This window comes from Balaenoptera borealis (genome assembly GCF_965194805.1).
Source record: "Balaenoptera borealis genome assembly, chromosome: 13".
Taxonomy (NCBI): Eukaryota; Metazoa; Chordata; class Mammalia; order Artiodactyla; family Balaenopteridae; genus Balaenoptera; species Balaenoptera borealis.
Window position 1 is genome coordinate 5,019,107 of NC_138870.1, and position 18,887 is coordinate 5,037,993.

Below are 18,887 nucleotides of genomic sequence, written 5' to 3' on the forward strand. Positions count from 1 at the left end.
CCTGTACTCTTTCAGCTGTTTCTCCTTTTCTGAATTTTTATTTGGATTCATATTTTAATATGTAAAATGTTATTAAAGTAGCTTCCCCCCCATCCCAGGTAGAGTTGCTGGGTGCTGGCTTTCTAAGTTCTTTCAGGTTTGATAAATTCTGGGATTTTTTTTGGCTTTTATACTAAATGACTTCTTGATGATTATAATTTTGGGTACCATTTTCTTTTCCTCAAAACTTTGTAAATATTGTTCCATTATTTATCAATTAAATAATGCTCTTGGAAGTCTGAGGTCAGCTTGACTTTTCTTCCTTGTAGATGAATTGCTTTTTATGCCTAGATTTTATACTTGAAAGAACTAAGTGTCAGGCACTGTTTAACCATTTGTTTTCAGTTTTTCAAAAAATTATAGTTGATGTACAATATATGTTACATGTTTAACCATTTTAAATACTTGAGTTATATTAATTGATTTAACATTTTATATCATCTTCAGGATGTATGAAGAATTCTTAAGGTTTAATAAGTTCACAGGATATTTCTTGCTGTCGAAGCTTCAGTTTCTCATGGAACCAGAGTGTTTATTTCAATCTGCAGATTTGATTCTTCTTGTGTTTCAGGGAAAATTCTTGTATTATATCTTTAGTATTCTATTTCATTTCTTGGCTTCTCTACCTCAGGGATACCAAATATCTTATGTTGAGTTGTCTTCACCGTCCTTCAAATCTGTTCTTTTCTCTCTAATTGCTTTTAGTTCTTGTCTTTATCTTCTGTATTCACTGGCCCTGGCTCAGCCTTTCCATTAACGAATATTCTCATATGCAGCATATCTATTCTGTTTCTTATCTATTAATTCTGTAATGATCTTGCTTTGCTTCTCTATTTGTTTCCTTGCTCTACAATCTCCCTCCCCCCACTGATGTTGCTGCTTCTCCTTCTTCTCCTTCTCCTCTTCTTTCTCCTTCTTCTCCTTCTTCTCCTTCTTCTTCTTCTTCTCCTTCTTCTTCTTCTTCTTCTTCTTCTTCTTCTTCTTCTTCTTCTTCTTCTTCTTCTTCTTCTTCTTCTTCTGTCTTATTATATTGTTTTGTCATCTCATCTTTGAGTTCTTGTTTTTATTGAACACATGTTCTTTTTAGGTTGTTTCTTAGTGTGTAACACTTATGAAAGATTTCCTTCTTTTCCTTGGGTTTTGTTTTCTTCCAAACTGGCTTAGTTGTCTGTCCTTTGCATGATTCTTTCTTTCCTTTGACTTTGTTTTTTCTTTTCTTTCCTTTCTTTTTCTTTCCCTCCTTCTTTTCTCTTTCTTTCACTCAACTTCTGTAGAATGTCTGCATAATATCCATGTCATTTCTTTTTATTTATTCACATCTGAGCCACTCTGTTTGCTCTGGGTTTGGGGATGAGGCTGAGGATAGCACTGAAAAGTCTATATGGGTCTTTGTTAGATTAGCTATCCTTCCTCTTCTGACATTTGGTTAAATGTCTTGTACCAGGGCTATTCTACCTTCTGTCTTTTTTTTTTCAATACATATAACCATATTTTAAAAACTGTGATAACACTGTTGTGGTGGATTAAATATGGCTCAAATTCTTCACCATTCCTTGTATTGAGAGGCAAAGCTTATATCCTCTCCCCTTGAACCTGAGTTGGCCCTATGACTTATTTTGATCAGTAGATTATGGCTGAAGTGATATTGTATAACTTCCAAGGCTTAGCCTCAAGAAGTATGTGGCTTCTGCTTTGGCATGCTTGGAATGCTCCCTCTTGAAAGCCAGCTGTCTTATAAAGAGTCTGAATGCCATGACACTGTCATGCTGTGAAGACGTCTAAGCCACCCAGCAAGAGAGAGAGAAGCCACAGTGCCAGGCATGTGAGTGAAACCTTCTTGGACCTTCTGGTCCAGCATAGCCACCAGCTAAATGCAACCAAGTACCTGACCCCTTCTGGTGATGCGGAGCAGAAGAGTCCCCCAGCTAATCCCTAGTCACATTCTCGATTTACAGAATTGTGAGGAATAGCCAGTGATTGCTGTTTAAGAGTGGTTTGCTATGTAGAAATAGATAACCAAAACAGCTCTACAAATAGTTGTGTGTTCTGTTTTTTTTTTTTAAACCACTTAATGATAAATCTTGGTCATTTCTTCCAAATTATTAAATATTCCATTACAATTAACAGAAAACCCAACTCACAAGCGCTCAAACACAGAGAGGGGTATTTTCCTCACGTAATAAGAAAGCATTGGTAGGTGCTTGCTGGTGATGGTTCAGTGGCTCAACATCAGGGCTGACATCATTGTGATTCTTCAGCCTTTACCCTGGAGTTGAAAGATGGCTACTCCAGCTCCAGGTATCATATACATTTTCAAGGCAGGGATAAAAGGGAAACAGAGAAGGAGCTGCTTCCCACAGTCCTGGGTAGAATTCTGCTCATGTCTCACTGGCCAGAAGCACAGCACATGGCCACTTCTGGCTACAGAGAGGCTGAGCAAGTGAGTGTTTTGCCTGGAGCTGGGCACATTGCTGGCCCAAGCCAAACTGGGTTCCATAGCAAGGCAACCAACAGTGCCTGCCGTAGGTCAGCCACAGGCTTCTCCCCTCCCCCGCTTGCCTGATAAGCAATGATGTTTGGCTTTGCTTCATTTTCTCCTCTTCTTGCACCAATCTATTTGCATAATAACTTTCATTTCACCCATGATTACAAAAGAGGAAAATGCTCATTTTAGACCCTTGGAAAATTCAGGAAAAAAATAGAGAGCGAAATCATCAATAATCTCATACCCCAGAGATATTGTCAAATGTTAACATTTTGGAATGTTTCTTTCCTGAAATCCCCCACCCCCACATATGTTAATGATATTATATGACATACTTAGTATGGTACCATCCTTTTTTTACTCAGTGTTGTATCTTCCCACACCATTAAAGTTTTTCAAAGTCATAATTATTTTTTATTATTTATCCTCTTTTTTTCCATATCACCAAACTTACACATGCTTGCTGTAAAACATTCATGTTTATGAACATTCCCGATATTCTCACCTCAAGAGAAAACCACTCTAAGCAGCCAGCAGCTTTATCAGAATTTGTTTAACTATTACATGCTGTTGGACATTCAGGTTGTTTCATCACTACAGATGACATTTTGATGAATATTCTTGCACATAAATTCTATTCACATTTCTGATTATTTCCTCTGTGTAGATTCCTATAAGTTGAATTACTGGGTTAGAGGGTAAAACATTTTCAAACCTCCTCATGCGGTAGAGATCTGTTAGCTTCTGGTCCATCAGGAAGTTTAAGCTCTGCTCCGAGTCTGACGTGGCCAACTGCAGGGAGCTCCACAACCCGTTGTTACTGAACCACCCCCTCGAATATCCGTGTGGCTGAGAGGGTCTTGGTGCTCCCGCTGGGTGTCAGGTCTGAGCCTCTGAAGTGAGAGAGCCGAGTTCAGGACATTGGACCACCAGAGACCTCCTGGCCCCACAAAATATCAAACGGCAAAAGCTCTCCCAGAGATCTCCATCTCAACGCTAAGACCCAGCTCCACTCAACAACTGGCAAGCTCCAGTGCTGGATACCCCATGCCAAACAACTAGCAAGACAGGAACACAACCCCACCTATTAGCAGAGAGGCTGCCTAAAATCATAGTAAGTTCACAGACACCCCAAAACACACCTCGGGAAGTGGTCCTACCCACCAGAAAGACAAGATCCAGCCTCATCCACCAGAACACAGGCACCAGTCCCCTCCACCAGGAAGCCTATACAACCCACTGAACCAACCTTACCCACTGGGGGCAGACACCAAAAACAACGGGAACTATGAACCTGCAGCCTGTGAAAAGGAGACCCCAAACACAGTAAGTTAAGCACAATGAGAAGACAGAGAAATACTCAGCGGATGAAGGAGCAAGGTAAAAACCCACCAGGCCAAACAAATGAAGACGAAATAAGAAGTCTACCTGAAAAACAATTCAGAGTAATGATAGTAAAGATGATCCAAAATCTTGGAAATAGAATGGAGAAAATACAAGAAAAGTTTAACAAGGACTTAGAAGAACTAAAGAGCAAACAAACAAGGATGAACAGCACAATAAATGAAATTAAAAATTCTCTAGAAGGAATCAATAGCAGAATAACTGAGGCAGAAGAACAGATAAGTGACCTGGAAGATAAAATAGTGGAAATAACTACCGTAGAGCAGAATAAAGAAAAAAGAATGAAACGAATTGAGAACAGTCTCAGAGACCTTTGGGACAACATTAAACGCACCAACATTCGAATTATAGGAGTCCCAGAAGGAGAAAAAAAGAAAGGGACTGAGAAAATATTTGAAGAGATTATAGTTGAAAACCTCCCTAATATAGGAAAGGAAATAATCAAGTCCAGGAAGCGCAGAGAGTCCCATACAGGATAAATCCAAGGAGAACAAGGCCAAGACACATATTAGTCAAACTATCAAAAATTAAATACAAAGAAAAAATATTAAAAGCAGCGAGGGAAAAGCAACAAATAACATACAAGGAATCCCCATAAGGTTAATGGCTGATCTTTCAGCAGAAACTCTGCAAGTCAGAAGGGAGTGGCAAGACATATTTAAAGTGATGAAAGGGAAAAACCTACAACGAAGATTACTCTACCCAACAAGGATCTCATTCGGATTCGATGGAAAAATCAAAACCTTTACACACAAGCAAAAGCTAAGAGAATTCAGCACCACCAAACCAGCTTTACAACAAATGCTAAAGGAACTTCTCTAGGCAGGAAACACAAGAGAAGGAAAAGACCTACAATAACAAACCCAAAACAATTAAGAAAATGGTAATAGGAACATACATATTGATAACTACCTTAAATGTAAACGGATTAAATGCTCCAACCAAAAGACATAGAGTGGCTGAATGGATAAAAAAACAAGACCTGTATATATGCTGCCTACAAGAGGCCCACTTCAGACCTAGGGACACATACAGACTGAAAGTGAGGGGATGAAAAAAGATATTCCATGCAAATGGAAATCAAAAGAAAGCTGGAGTAGCAATTCTCATATCAGATAAAATAGACTTTAAAATAAAGACTATTACAAGAGGCAAAGAAGGACACTACATAACGATCAAGGGATCAATGCAAGAAGAAGATAAAACAATTGTAAATATTTATGCACCTAACATAGGAGCAGCTCAATACATAAGGCAAATGCTAACAGCCATAAAAGGGGAAATCAACAGTAACACAATAATAGTAGAGGACTTTAACACCCCACTTTCACCAATGGACAGATCAACCAAAATGAAAATAAATAAGGAAACACAAGCTTTAAATGATACATTAAACAAGATGGACTTAATTGATATTTATAGGACATTCCATCCAAAAACAACAGAATACACTTTCTTCTCAAGTGCTCATGGAACATTCTCCAGGATACATCATATCTTGGGTCACAAATCAAGTCTTGGTAAATTTAAGAAAATTGAAATTGTATCCAGTATCTTTTCCCATGACAACACTATGAGACTAGATATCAATTACAGGAAAAAAAATGTAAACTATACAAACACATGGAGGCTAAACAATACGCTACTAAATAACCAAGCGATCACTGAAGAAATCAAAGGGGAAATCAAAAAATACCTAGAAACAAATGACAATGAAAATATGATGGCCTAAAACCTATGGGATGCAGCAAAAGCAGTTCTAAGAGGGAAGTTTATAGCAATACAATCTTACCTCAAGAAAAAAGAAAAATCTCAAATAAACAACCTAACCTTACACCTGAAGCGATTAGAGAAAGAACAAAAAAACCCCAAAGTTAGCAGAAGGAAAGAAATCATAAAGATCAGATCAGAAATAAATGAGGGACTTCCCTGGTGGTGCAGTGGTTAAGAATCCGCCTGCCAATGCAGGGGACACAGGTTTGAGCCCTGGTCTGGGAAGATCCCATTTGCCACAGAGCAACTAAGCCCATGTGCCACAACTACTGAGCCTGTGCTCTAGAGCCCACAAGCCACAACTACTGAGCCCACATGCCACAACTACTGAAGTCCGCGTGCCTAGAGCCCGTGCTCCGCAGCAAGAGAAGCCACTGCAACAAGAAGCCCTCGTACCACAACAAAGAGTAGCCCCTGCTCACCGCAACTAGAGAAAGCAGCAATATAAATCCAATGCAGCCAAAAACAAAACCTAAAAGAAATAAATGAAAAAGAAATGAAGGAAATGATAACAAAGATGAATAAAACTAAAAGCTGGTTCTTTGAGAAGTTAAACAGAATTGATAAACCATTAGCCAGACTCATCAAGAAAAGAAGGCAGAAGACTCCCTTCAAATCAACAGAATTAGAAATGAAAAAGAAGTAACAACTGACACTGAAGAAATACAAAGGATCATGAGAGATTACTGCAAGCAACCATATGCCAATAAAATGGACCATCTGGAAGAAATGGACAAATTCTTAGAAAAGCACAACCTTCCGAGACTGAACCAGAAAGAAATAGAAAATATAAACAGACCAATCACAAGCACTGAAATTGAAACTTTGATTTAAAAAAAAAAATCTACCAACAAACAAAAGCCCAGGACCAGATGGCTTCACAGGCAAATTCCATCAAACATTTAGAGAAGAGCTAACACCTATCCTTCTCAAGCTCTTCCAAAATATAGCAGAGGGAGGAACACTCCCCAGCTCATTCTACGAGGCCATCATCACCCTGATACCAAAACCAGACAAAGATGTTACAAAAAAAGAAAACTACAGGCCAATATCACTGATGAACATAGATGCAAAAATCCTCAACACAAATACTAGCAAACAGAATCAAACAGCACATTAAAAGGATCATACACCATGATCAAGTGGGGTTTATGCCAGGAATGCAAGGATTCTTCAATATATGCAAATTAATGTGATACACCATATTAACAAATTGAAGGAGAAAAACCATATGATCATCTCAATAGATGCAGAAAAAGCTTCTGACAAAAAGATTAAAAACTCTCCATTTATGATAAAAACTCTCCAGAATGTAGACACAGAGGGAACTTACCTCAACATAATAAAGGCCATATATGACAAACCCACAGCCAGCATCATTCTCAATGGTGAAAAACGGAAACCATTTCCACTAAGATCAGGAACAAGACAAGGCTGCCCACTCTCACCACTATTATTCAACATAATTTTGGAAGTTTTAGCCACAGCAATCAGAGATGAAAAAGAAATAAAAGGAATCCAAATTGGAAAAGAAGAAGTAATACTGTCAATGTTTGCAGATGACATGATACTATACATAGAGAATCCTAAAGATGCTACCAGAAAACTCCTAGAGCTAATCAATGAATTTGGTCAAGTAGCAGGATGAAAAATTAATGCACAGAAATCTCTTGCATTCTTATACACTAATGATGAAAAATCTGAAAGAGAAATTAAAGAAGCACTTCCATTTACCACTGCAACAAAAAGAATAAAATACCTAGGAATAAACCAACCTAAGGAGACAAAAGACCTGTATGCAGAAAACTATAAGACACTGATGAAAGAAATGAAAGATGATACAAACAGATGGAGAGATATACCATGTTCTTGGATTGGAAGAATCAACGTTGTGAAAATGACTATACTACCCAAAGCAACCTACAGTTTCAATGCAATCTCTGTCAAACTACCAATGGCATTTTTCACAGAACTAGAACAAAAAATTTCACAATTTGTATGGAAACACAAAAGAACCCGAATAGCCAAAGCAATCTTGAGAAAGAAAAATGGAGCTGGAGGAATCAGGCTCCTGGACTTCAGACTATACTACAAAGCTACAGTAGTCAGGACAGTATGGTACTGGCACAAAAACAGAAATATAGATCAATGGAACAGGATAGAAAGCCCAGAGATAAACCCATGCACATATGGTCACCTTATCTTTAATAAAGGAGGCAAGAGTATACAATGGAGAAAAGACAGCCCCTTCAATAAGTGGTGCTGGGAAAACTGGACAGCTACATGTAAAAGAATGAGATTAGAACACTCCTTAACACCATACAGAAAAATAAACTCCAAATGGATTAAAGACCTAAATGTAAGGCCAAACACTATAAAACTCTTACAGGAAAACATAGGCAGAACACTCTGACATAAATCACAGCAAGATCCTTTTTAACCCACCTCCTAAAGAAATGGAAAGAAAAACAAAAATAAACAAATGGGACCTAATGAAACTTAAAAGTTTTTGCACAGCAAAGGAAACTATAAACAAGATGAAAAGACAACCCTCAGAATGGGAGAAAATATTTGCAAATGAAGCAACTGACAAAGGATTAATCTCCAAAATTTACAAGCAGCTCATGCAGCTCAATATCAAAAAAACAAACAACCCAATCCAAAAATGGGCTGAAGACCTAAACAGACATTTCTCCAAAGAAGATATACAGATTGCCAACAAACACATGAAAGGATGCTCAACATCACTAATCATTAGAGAAATGCAAATCAAAACTACAATGAAGTGTCACCTCATACCAGTCAAAATGGCCATCACCAAAATATCTACAAATGATAAATGCTGGAGAGGGTGTGGAGAAAAGGGAACCCTCTTGTGCTGTTGGTGGGAATGTAAATTGATAACAGCCACTATGGAGAGCAGTATAGAGGTTCCTTATAAAACTAAAAATAGAACTACCATAAGACCCAGCAATCCCACTCCTGGGCATATGCCCTGAGAAAACCATAATTCAGAAAGAGTCATGTACCACAATGTTCATTGCAACACTATTTACAATAGCCAGGACATGGAAGCAACCTAAGTGTCCATCGACAGATGAATGGATAAAGAAGATGTGGCACATGTATGCAACGGAATATTACTCAGTCATAAAAAGAAACGAAATTGAGTTATTTGTAGTGACGTGGATGGACCTAGAGTCTGTCATAGAGAGTGAAGTAAGTCACAAAGAGAAAAACAAATACCGTATGCTAACACATATATATGGAATATAAAAAAATTTTAAAAAGCTTCTGAAGAACCTAGGGGCAGGACTGGAATAAAGACACAGACGTAGAGAATGGACTTGAGGACACGGGGAGGGGGAAGGGGAAGCTGGGACTAAGGGAGAGAGTGGCATGGACATATATACACTACCAAATGTAAAATAGATAGCTAGTGGGAAGCAGCCGCATAGCAGAGGGAGATCAGCTCAGTGCTTTGTGACCACCTAGAGGGGTGGGTTAGGGAGGGTGAGAGGGAGACCCAAGAGGGAGGAGATATGGATATATATGTATACGTATAGCTGTTTCACTTTGTTATGCAGCAACAACTAACACACCATTGTAAAGCAATTATACTCCAATAAGGATGTTAAAAAAAAAAAAAAAAGAATTCAGGCTGATGCTACAAAATGGATGAATCTTGAAGACAAAGTGAAATAAGCCATACACAAAGGATGAATATTGTATGACTCCACCTATATGCGGTACCTAGAATAGTCAAATGCCTGGAGACACAAAGCCGACTAGAGGTTCCCAGGGGCTGGGAGAAGTGGGGGAATGGGGGGTTATTGTTTAATGGATGCGGAGTTTCAGTGTGAGAAGATGAAAAAGTTCTGGAGCTGGATGGTGGTGATGGTTGCACAGTAATGTGCCTGTCCTTAATGCCACTAAACCGTTATATACACTTTAACATGGTTAAAATGGTAAGTTTCATGTTATAAATATTTGACCACAATTTTTAAAAAAGAATTCAGTTGGAGGCCCTGCAGTGTCCTTAAAAGAGCTCTGGAGGGAGCTGCAGCCGGCGGGGGTCCGGGTAGCTGTGGATGTGAACCATCTGTGAAGCTCAGGCTGTGTTTCCCGGGTGGGGGCCAGGAGTTCAGCGCCAGTGCCGGGGAGGCTTAGGCGACTCAATCAAAGTCACCCCACACAGAGGCTCAGGCAGCCCATGTCTCCCAGCCTCTGATGGGGGGGTGCATCCTTCTGCCTTAAAGGGAGAGGGAACACCAGCATCCTGGTCCCTCTTTCCTCCCTCCACCCCTGCTGTGTTGAGCTAATGTCCTCAAGGAGCATGGCGCCCTTCTCAGAAGGATGCCCTATAAATACAGCCCGGCTCAGAGCCGCACCCGTGTGAACAGCCAGCACATCCTTTATGGCTGATGAAGAAGATAATAGATGGATAAATAGTCGAGGTTTCTGCTTCCAGAGAAAGGATTACCCAAGACATCAAATGCTCCCTCACTGAGGATTAATTTGGCCTGTTCCCCGGGGGACTTAAATTCAGCCCAGACAACTCAGCTGAGGTCAAAGGCTGTGACAGCCTGTGTGCTAATCCCCAGTAGGAACCATCAGGAGAATCCTGTTCATTCCCTGTAACTGGGGGGCTTTCCCTGCCCCCAGTCTCAGCCTGGGAGCGTAGTGGATGAGTGCGGGGGTCTGCATACAGGGTATGAATTTTCATGAGCAACTATAGGATGTCCTCCCTTGTCCTTGCTGTAAAGAGCCTGGGCCCAGCTAAATTCAGACCAGACGGACTTGCTCAGACAAACCTTACAAGGGAGCCGCCAGGCCAGGGAGGCAGGGGTGAATCGTTTCAGCAACAGCTTTCATCTGCCCCAGTCATTGTCACTGGGGTTTCTGAGAGCTTTACTTGTCCCTTCTCTAGTTAAATGAACTAACACAGCAGTTCTGTACCCTATCACACAAGACAGCTCTTCTAACAACAAATAGTTTAGAACACCGTCTTTACGGTCTTAATGCGAAATTCATAGTTAATATAACTTACACACACCATTCCAAAAAAATCAACATACAGATATATATTTAATATAGTGCTGTATTTGATTTACTAATATTTGGTTTAGGATTTTTTCATCTACATTTCTGAATCATATTGTCAGTAACTGTCTAAGTCAGCTTGCAATTTTTGTCCAGTTTTGATAACATGGATATATATATATATATTTTTTTTTTTTTTTTTTTTTTTTTTTTTTTTAAATATTTAGTCATTCATTTTATTTTTGGCTGCGTTGGATCTTAGTTGCAGCGCACGGGATCTTCGTTGCAGCATGCGCGTTCCTCTGCTGCGCCACGCGGGCTCATCAGTTGAGGTGCGCAGGCCCTCTAGTTGTGGCCCATGTGTTCAGTAGTTGTAGCACGTGGGCTTAGGTGCCCTGCAGCATGTGAGATCTTAGTTCCCCGACCAGGGATCGAACCCACGTCCCCTGCATGGGAAGGTGGATTCTTAACCACTGGACTGCCAGGGAAGTCCCAACATGGTTATAGTTAATTTGTAAAATGAAGTAGGAAACCTTTTCACCTTCTCTATACTCGATCTGGAATTGTTTGTCTAAAACAGAAATCACTTTTTTTCCTTAAAATTTTTCTAGAAATCACTTGTAAAACCATCTGAATCTTCTTGATGCCTTTTCAGGGACAGAATTTTAAAATTACATTTCTATTTTCTCCAGTGGTTATTGATCTCTTTGTGTTTTATGTCTTCTGTTGAGTCAATTATTTCATGTTTTCTTTGAAATATCCATTTACTCCAAGTTTTCAAATTTATTGATAATAATCTGTATGTAATATTATTTTAAAATAAGAATTCTATCTATAATCATGTTCCTTTTCTCGCCCTAAAAAAAACCCCCAAAAACCCAACATACTGCCACAACTGTAGGAGAAATAAAAAGAGAGTAACTTAAAATACTAAAGCGATATCTAAATACTCAGGCACTGCTACATTAACAGATATACTGGAGTACTGAGATGCTCCTACCTACTTATAACGGATACATTTGGATTTAAGAGCGGCAAGAAAATATTCAACGAAAAATTATGTGCCTTTTTGGCATTTGGAATAAGGGTTAAATAAGTATGTGGGTGTACACACATAAAGAGGGAACCACTGTGAATGTGAGAGCGACCAAGGTTTCATTAAACAGATGAAATCAGTACCAAGGGCGGCACAGTCAAGGGATGGTTTTCCAAAAAGGTGAGTTGCTCTTGAAAAGTTACAAACCAAACAAAATACAGTGAGTGCTTCCTGGCCTCACACCCAGGTCAGAGAATTTGGCGTATATGACGGGAAAAACGCTTTTTGCTTTATGTAAAACAGAGTTGGATTCCAGGCTGAGGGTCATAAACAGGAGATTCGCTTCCATGGCTTTTTAAAGCTGGCTGATTCTCTCCAGCCACAGGAGAGGCTGAGGGAGGATCAGATGAGACAACCGCAAGGGTACCTGGGGGCAAAGGCTTCAAAGCTTCACTAAGAGCCCAGGATGAGCAGGAAGGAAGAGCCAGCACGTCGTTCTCACCTCGCTAGGGATGCATGCTTCACAAGCTCTGCATGGCATCTCTCTCTCTCTTTTTTATTTTTTAATGAAAGTATAGTTGCTTTACAATACTGTGTTAGTGTCAGGTGTAGAGCAAAGTGATTCAGTTATACATACACATATATATTCCTTTTCAAATTCTTTTTTGTTATAGGTTATTACAAGGTATTGAATGTAGTTCCCTGTGCTATACAGTAAGTCCTTGTTGTTTATCTATTTTTCTTTTTGGCGGAATGTCAGTTTATTTCCACCAAACAAAAAAAAATGTCGAAGAAATAGCCAGGAAAGTTTTGGGAGTATTATTCCTTAGAAAACAACACTGGTATATTTTAATATAATGAAAGCATGTTATGAGATGCTTAACATGTTTTTTTTTTTTTAATTTTCATTTTTGGCCACTTCCCACAGCTTGTAGGATCTTAGTTCCCTGATCAGGGATTGAACCCTCGCCCCCAGCAGTGGAAGTGCAGAATCCTAACCACTGGACCACCAGGGAAGTCCCTTAACAGGTTTCCATTATCTATTTTCTATATAGTAGTGTGTGTCTGCTAAACCCAAACTCCTAACACATCACGTCTTTTGCCTCTGCACACTGATTCTGCCTGGTAGGCGCAGGAGCTGAAGTGACTCACTTCCCCAGGTTATTCTCCGTCCTAGCCCCGCGTGTGTGCCCCTGTCACCCTCCCCCTGACGTCTGATAGCGGTATATTGCGTGGGGACTTCGTGGCCGTCTAGTCTCCATCGGAACGAAGGTTCCCAGCAGCAGGAGCCCACTCTCTGCAGCTCAGTGACCTTCACAAGCACAAGCGCAGTTACGTAAGGCTGGGAGGCTGTAAATAAACATCTGAGTAATAAATGAATGAGTAGCTTCCTTGCTTTCACTGTTTTACCCTCATCACAGAATCCTCCTCTTGAGGCAGGATCTCATCAGGCCACTTCCTTTGAAGCCCTGCGGTGGTTCCCCTCTGTCTATGGATAATTTGGGGCTCCTGAGCTTGGCCTTCAAGGTGTGGCTCCAGCTTACATTACCCTCCACATCTGTCCACGCCCTCCACCCTCTAGGACACCCTGAACTGCTTGCCCTCGGCAGCTGTCACCTACTGAACATGTCCGTACACCGAGTCCTGTGCAAAGCACTTTACGTGTATTATTCCATTTAACCTTTGCAAGGGTGCTATGAGATAGGCACTAGCGTTATGCCCAATTTTCACGTTCCCCATTTTTATGGACTTGGAAACTGAGGCTTTAATAACCCACCTAAGATGGAGCAGTTCCTGAATGCCACATCTAAGCCCTGACCTCACCTCCACCTGTCCGCCCCCCAAGTCTACACTTTAACCCCCTACTAAGCGGGACCTCCCTTGTGTCATTATATCCTGACCTCAGCCTGTGCTCAGGCTCCTCTCTGAGCCTAGCACAGCCCTTCCTCTCCTCCACGTGTCTGCCATCCTGCAATCCCAGCCCCAGTGGCCTTTCTTCCACGAGTCTTTCCATCCCATCCCCTCTGCTGAGTCATCTTTTCCTCTGCAACCTCAAATGCATTCCAATTGAAAGCAGCGTCAGCTGGGCAGGTGACTCCTCCACTCAGGATTGTGAGCTCTTTCTAAGCAAGGACTACAGTCTATTCATTTCTAAAAGTAGCATCCAAGTCCCAACTCACCACCGGTGTTCAGTGGCTCTTAACCGTCGTTATTAAGGAAGTGACCACAAGGGGGCAGTACCAAAGGGTCCGACGATGGATGGCCCTGACTTCATCTGGGAGACCCTGCAGGGCAGAGGAACAAACGCAAAAAAGAAATGAAAAGGGCTCAGCCAGAAGGGTAAATGACAATGTGACGTGTGGGAGAAAAATTGGATGAAAGTTACCAAAAAAATTTTTTGGAAGTTTTTCAATACTTTAGGAGTATTTCAAAAATTTGGAAAACATGGGGAAATAGCTTTTTCCGTTGAGTATTCTTGGCCTTCTTTACAAAATATTTACATCCTTAGTTTTGCAAACACAATTTTATTAACCAATCAAGAAGCGCATAACACATTCTATCAAGGAAAAAGTACATTTAGATCCATAAAGAGGGTTAAAAATATAATTAATGTTATTTCTTATTACTCTCCGAATTTTGTTACCTTTCTCCCTCCACCCTCCTAATTGCTGTGTATGGATTTAAGATGTTTTTAATCAAGAATTATGTGTTATTTATTTTTCATTGCTTTGTTATTGTTGTTTGGCTGGGTTTTTCCAATTAACAATGAACAGAAAACCATAAAAATGTCCAGATGTGTTATCTTCCTGGCACTGTTGGAGATCAGAGGCCCCGCAGTAACCTGGGTGGGCAGGTAAGATGGAGAAGAATGGAAAAGGCCAGAGAACATTGGTGGCCTCGGCTCACGAATTCATGGGATTCCTCCGTACTGAGGGTCGGGAAATAAGAGGATTTTGAGAAGTGGGTTTTAGGGGGAACCTTTTTAGGGGGCTTTTTAGGTGGGCCTGGAGTGCCTTAACAAGTCAAGAGAGAGATTTAGGTGAGATCCCACAGACGGCTGGATGTTTGGCCCGGAGGTTGAGGGCAGCTGTGTGATTCCTGCCTGGAAGGTCTCTCAGGCAGGACAGAGGGGCCACCAAACTGCTCCAGCAGGTGGGCTGCTCTGGGCTCCCCCTTCACCCCCAGAGCTCGGAGGGGCCAGGGTTGTCTGCGTGTTTCCCAGGGTCTGGCTGTGGGCCACACAGGAGGGGCGGGGGGACTTAGGGTCCCATACAGATGCTTAGAGAGGTAATGGGACGCGGCAGAAGGGGGCTGCGGATGGACTGCTGGCTTTCAAGGGGGCTGGGAGAAGAGGGGGCAAAGGGCTCCCCCCGAAAAAAAAAGACGAGCTCACTGGGTCCTGGAGGTTAGAGGCAAGAGGTCTCCAGAGATGGAGGGTCTCTGAAAAATCTAAAACGGCCCCTAATGAGAGAGGGAGGGAGAGACAGACAGAGAGATTGAGACTCTGAGAGAGACTCAGTTTTAGGCACTTACTAGACCCAGAGAGCTTACGACAGGGCCACTCAGCTGAGAGCCTTGCCACTCACTTACCCCTCCCGGCTTTCCTTCTGCACCAGAAGGGCCAGAAACCGCAGCCCACAAGTCAGGGAGGAGGTGCCGGAGGAGGAGAGAAGAGATGGGCCTGACACGCTGGAGCTGGGAGGGGAGCTCTCATTTCTGAATGAAGAACAAAGTGCAGATTATTCCGTGTTACCTGATGTTCTAGTTTCTGAATTGTAGCTGTGTTTTGCAACTTGAAAACAAACAAACAAAAACCCCCCAAAAACCTTTAAAGAAAAAGGTGTTTTTGCAACTTGAAATGACCCTGTGGCTTTGAGACGAAGATAAAACGGCTTTTCCGTAGCATCCCATCCGCCGCGCTTGTTCCACACGCTAACCTTGTCTTCTACTCGAGAGGCTGAAGGGAAACAAAGCAAAATCCTAACAGCCGCGGCCTTCGGGGGAGTGCGGTTATGAGTGACAAGGTGATTGTTTTCATTTCCTGAGGTTTCTAAATTGTCTACTGTGAACATGTTATTTTTATAATGTTAATTTAACATGTTAATTTTATAATCTTGAGGAAATGAAAATAAACAGTATTCTCTGAAAACTGAATGAAGACACTTAGATTATATAGGTAAGAACAATTTATGGGCAAAGTTCTAAAGAAGAATCCCGCTGGCTGGGATGGGGTGGGTGGAGGCAGGAGGGGGGGCCTGAGCTGGGTGAGGTGCTGTGAGAGGGAAGACGAGGGGACCTGTGGGGTGTCTTCACATCATTTCCCTTGGGTCCTAGTCGCCTGCCCCTCACGCTTCACCTTAGACCCAGAAACTCTTCCCTGACACCCAGGTGTGAATTCCTCAGGGCACATCTGCCAACCCTCCACTCTGGACAATTCTCCATCACCCACTGCCTGATCCCATCTGCACAGGACTCCCTGGGGATGGGGAGGGGGTGGGAAGCTTGATAATGCCGTCTGATGCTCCTCTCACAGCCTTTCTGCCTGAAAAAAAGCCTTTCTGGGTCTCCAGTGAGAGTCAGTGAAGAATTTCAGGCCAAGTGAGGGAATTCCCTGGCGGTCCACTGGTTCGGACTCCACGCTTTCACTGCTGAGGGTGTGGGTTCCATCCCTGTTAGGGCAACAAAGATCCCTCAAGCCATGTGATGTGGCCGAAAAAAAAAAGAGAGAATTTCAGGCCAAGTAAGAGGTGGGCCATACCTGGCAGCAGGCTTTCGTAATCCCAGCACTACTGGCGTTTAGGGCTGGAACGTTCTCTGTGGTCCGGGGCTGTGCTGTGCATTGTAGGATGTCTTGCAGCAACCCTGGTCTCTACACACTAGAAGCAGTAGCGCTAGACACTCTGTACCCCGACTTGCGATGGTCAAAAATGTCTTCAGAAGTCACCAAAGATCCAAGTCATCCCCAGCCGAGAACCATGCCCTCAGAGGGCACTGTCCATCTTACCCACTCAAAAATATTGGGCCTCCGGGGTTTCCCTGGTGGCGCAGTGGTTGAGAATCTGCCTGCCAATGCAGGGCACACGGGTTCGAGCCCTGGTCTGGGAAGATCCCACATGCCGCGGAGCAACTAAGCCCGTGAGCCTGTGCTCTGCAACAAGAGAGGCCACGATAGTGAGAGGCCCGCGCACCGCGATGAAGAGTGGCCCCCGCTTGCCACAACTAGAGAAAGCCCTCGCACAGAAACGAAGACCCAACACAGCCAAAAAATAAATAAATAAATAAATAAATAAATAAAATTAAAAAAAAAAAGATTTAAAGTAACTAAGTCATAAAGTAATCCATATTACAAAGTTATATATAAAAATAATAATAATAAAAAATAAATTGGGCCTCCAAATTAGGGCTAGCTGTGATTAGAACAGACCCCTTGGGGTCCAGTAGATGGACTGATGACCATCTCCCTCTGGAATTCCGTTAGGATGACAGCATGTCTGGGGTCAGACATCCCCAGGCAGCAGCGGACGCTGTATGGACTGAGTGTTTGCGTCCCCCGCAAATTCGTACATTGAAGACCCAACTCCCAGTGTGACTATATTTTGAGATGGGGCCTTTAGGGAGGTGATTAAGGTTGAATGAGGTCATAAGGGCTTGACCTTAATCCTATAGGGCTGGTGTCCTTATAAGGAGAGGAAGCGACACCAGTGCTCTCTCTTCCTCTCTCCACGTCTGCACCCAGAGGCAAGGCCGCGTGACCACACGATGAGAAGACAGCTGTCCGCAGGCCAGGACGAGAGGTCTCGCCAGAAATGGACTCTGCTGGGCTTGATCCTGGACTTCCAGCCTCCAGAACAGTGAGAAGGTAAATGTCTGTTGTTCGAGCCCCCGAGTCTGTGGCATCTTGTGAAGGCAGCTGGGCAGACCCAGACGGGCTGGGAGCTGCTCCAAGAGGGAGGGAGAGGCCATCCCCGTGGTCCCTGGAAACCCCGAGTAGCCTTGCCTCGTGGGGACATGCACTGGCCGGCTGGGTGCAGGGCGTCCCACCAGAACCGGGTGGGAGGTCTCTCGTGCTCCTCGTAAGGTTACGATGAACCGTCTGCATTTACAATCCACACGGCAGATGGCGGGCGAGTGGCTCTTCAGCCTCCCAAAGGGCCACTCGACAGCCTCCCTTCTCTCTTTCAGGGCAACAAAGGAGGAACGTTCAAGAAATGGAGTATTGGGGCTGATTTTTTTTTTTTTTTAACTGAGCATGAGACTCTTTGGGAGGAATGTCCAAAGTTCTGTGTTAAAAATCTTTTTCAAAAAGATGTATTTATTCCTCCACAAGCACCTCTGTCAACCGAGGATTTTGCAGGTCTCGGGGTTTCCACCCTAAGCCTTATTTCTGTAGTATAGACAGAAATACCGTAGGGGAGTCTGAGTGAGCGTGGACCGAGCCCGGAATATCCCTGGGACATTGTTTTCACATCCTCAGCAGTTCGACGCCTCTTCTTCATGCGTCGTCCTGGCGTTCCAGCTCTTTCTCTTCACACCCGGGGGGAGGAGGAGTAGCAGACTTCCCGGTCAAGCACATGATACTGAATGAGGTCCTCTTGCCCGGGTCATCCCGCTGGCATCGGGGCCCCCGTGACAGACACAGACTCCCGCAAGGGAGCCTCCTGGTGGGTCCACGGAGGGATTCGAGTGTCAGACAGAGAGAAGGACATCTCTAGAGACTCGTTTCGGAAGATGGTGAGGGCTGGTTCCCACACTTCAGAAGAATCAGCTTCAGCCCAAGACAGGCCTGGGACCTGGCGCCCTGCGCTGCTCTGCTTGCACCTGGACAAACGTCTTCTGGAACAGCAAAATACAGTAAGTCCCTTATATATGAACCTTCAAGTTGCGAACTTTCAAAGATGCGAAATGTGCGTTCCGTCAACGTCAGGCATGAGTGAAACTGCAGCTTCCTCCGTCTCCTATTGCTGACCATCCTTCAGCTCTACCATCTCCCACCTCCTCTCCCTCCTCCAGTCAGTAACTCTTCCTGCCTGTTCACTCGATGCCAGCCCCTGTGTGCCAGCTGTTGTACTGGTACTACTGTACTTTTCAAGGTACTGTACTGTAAGA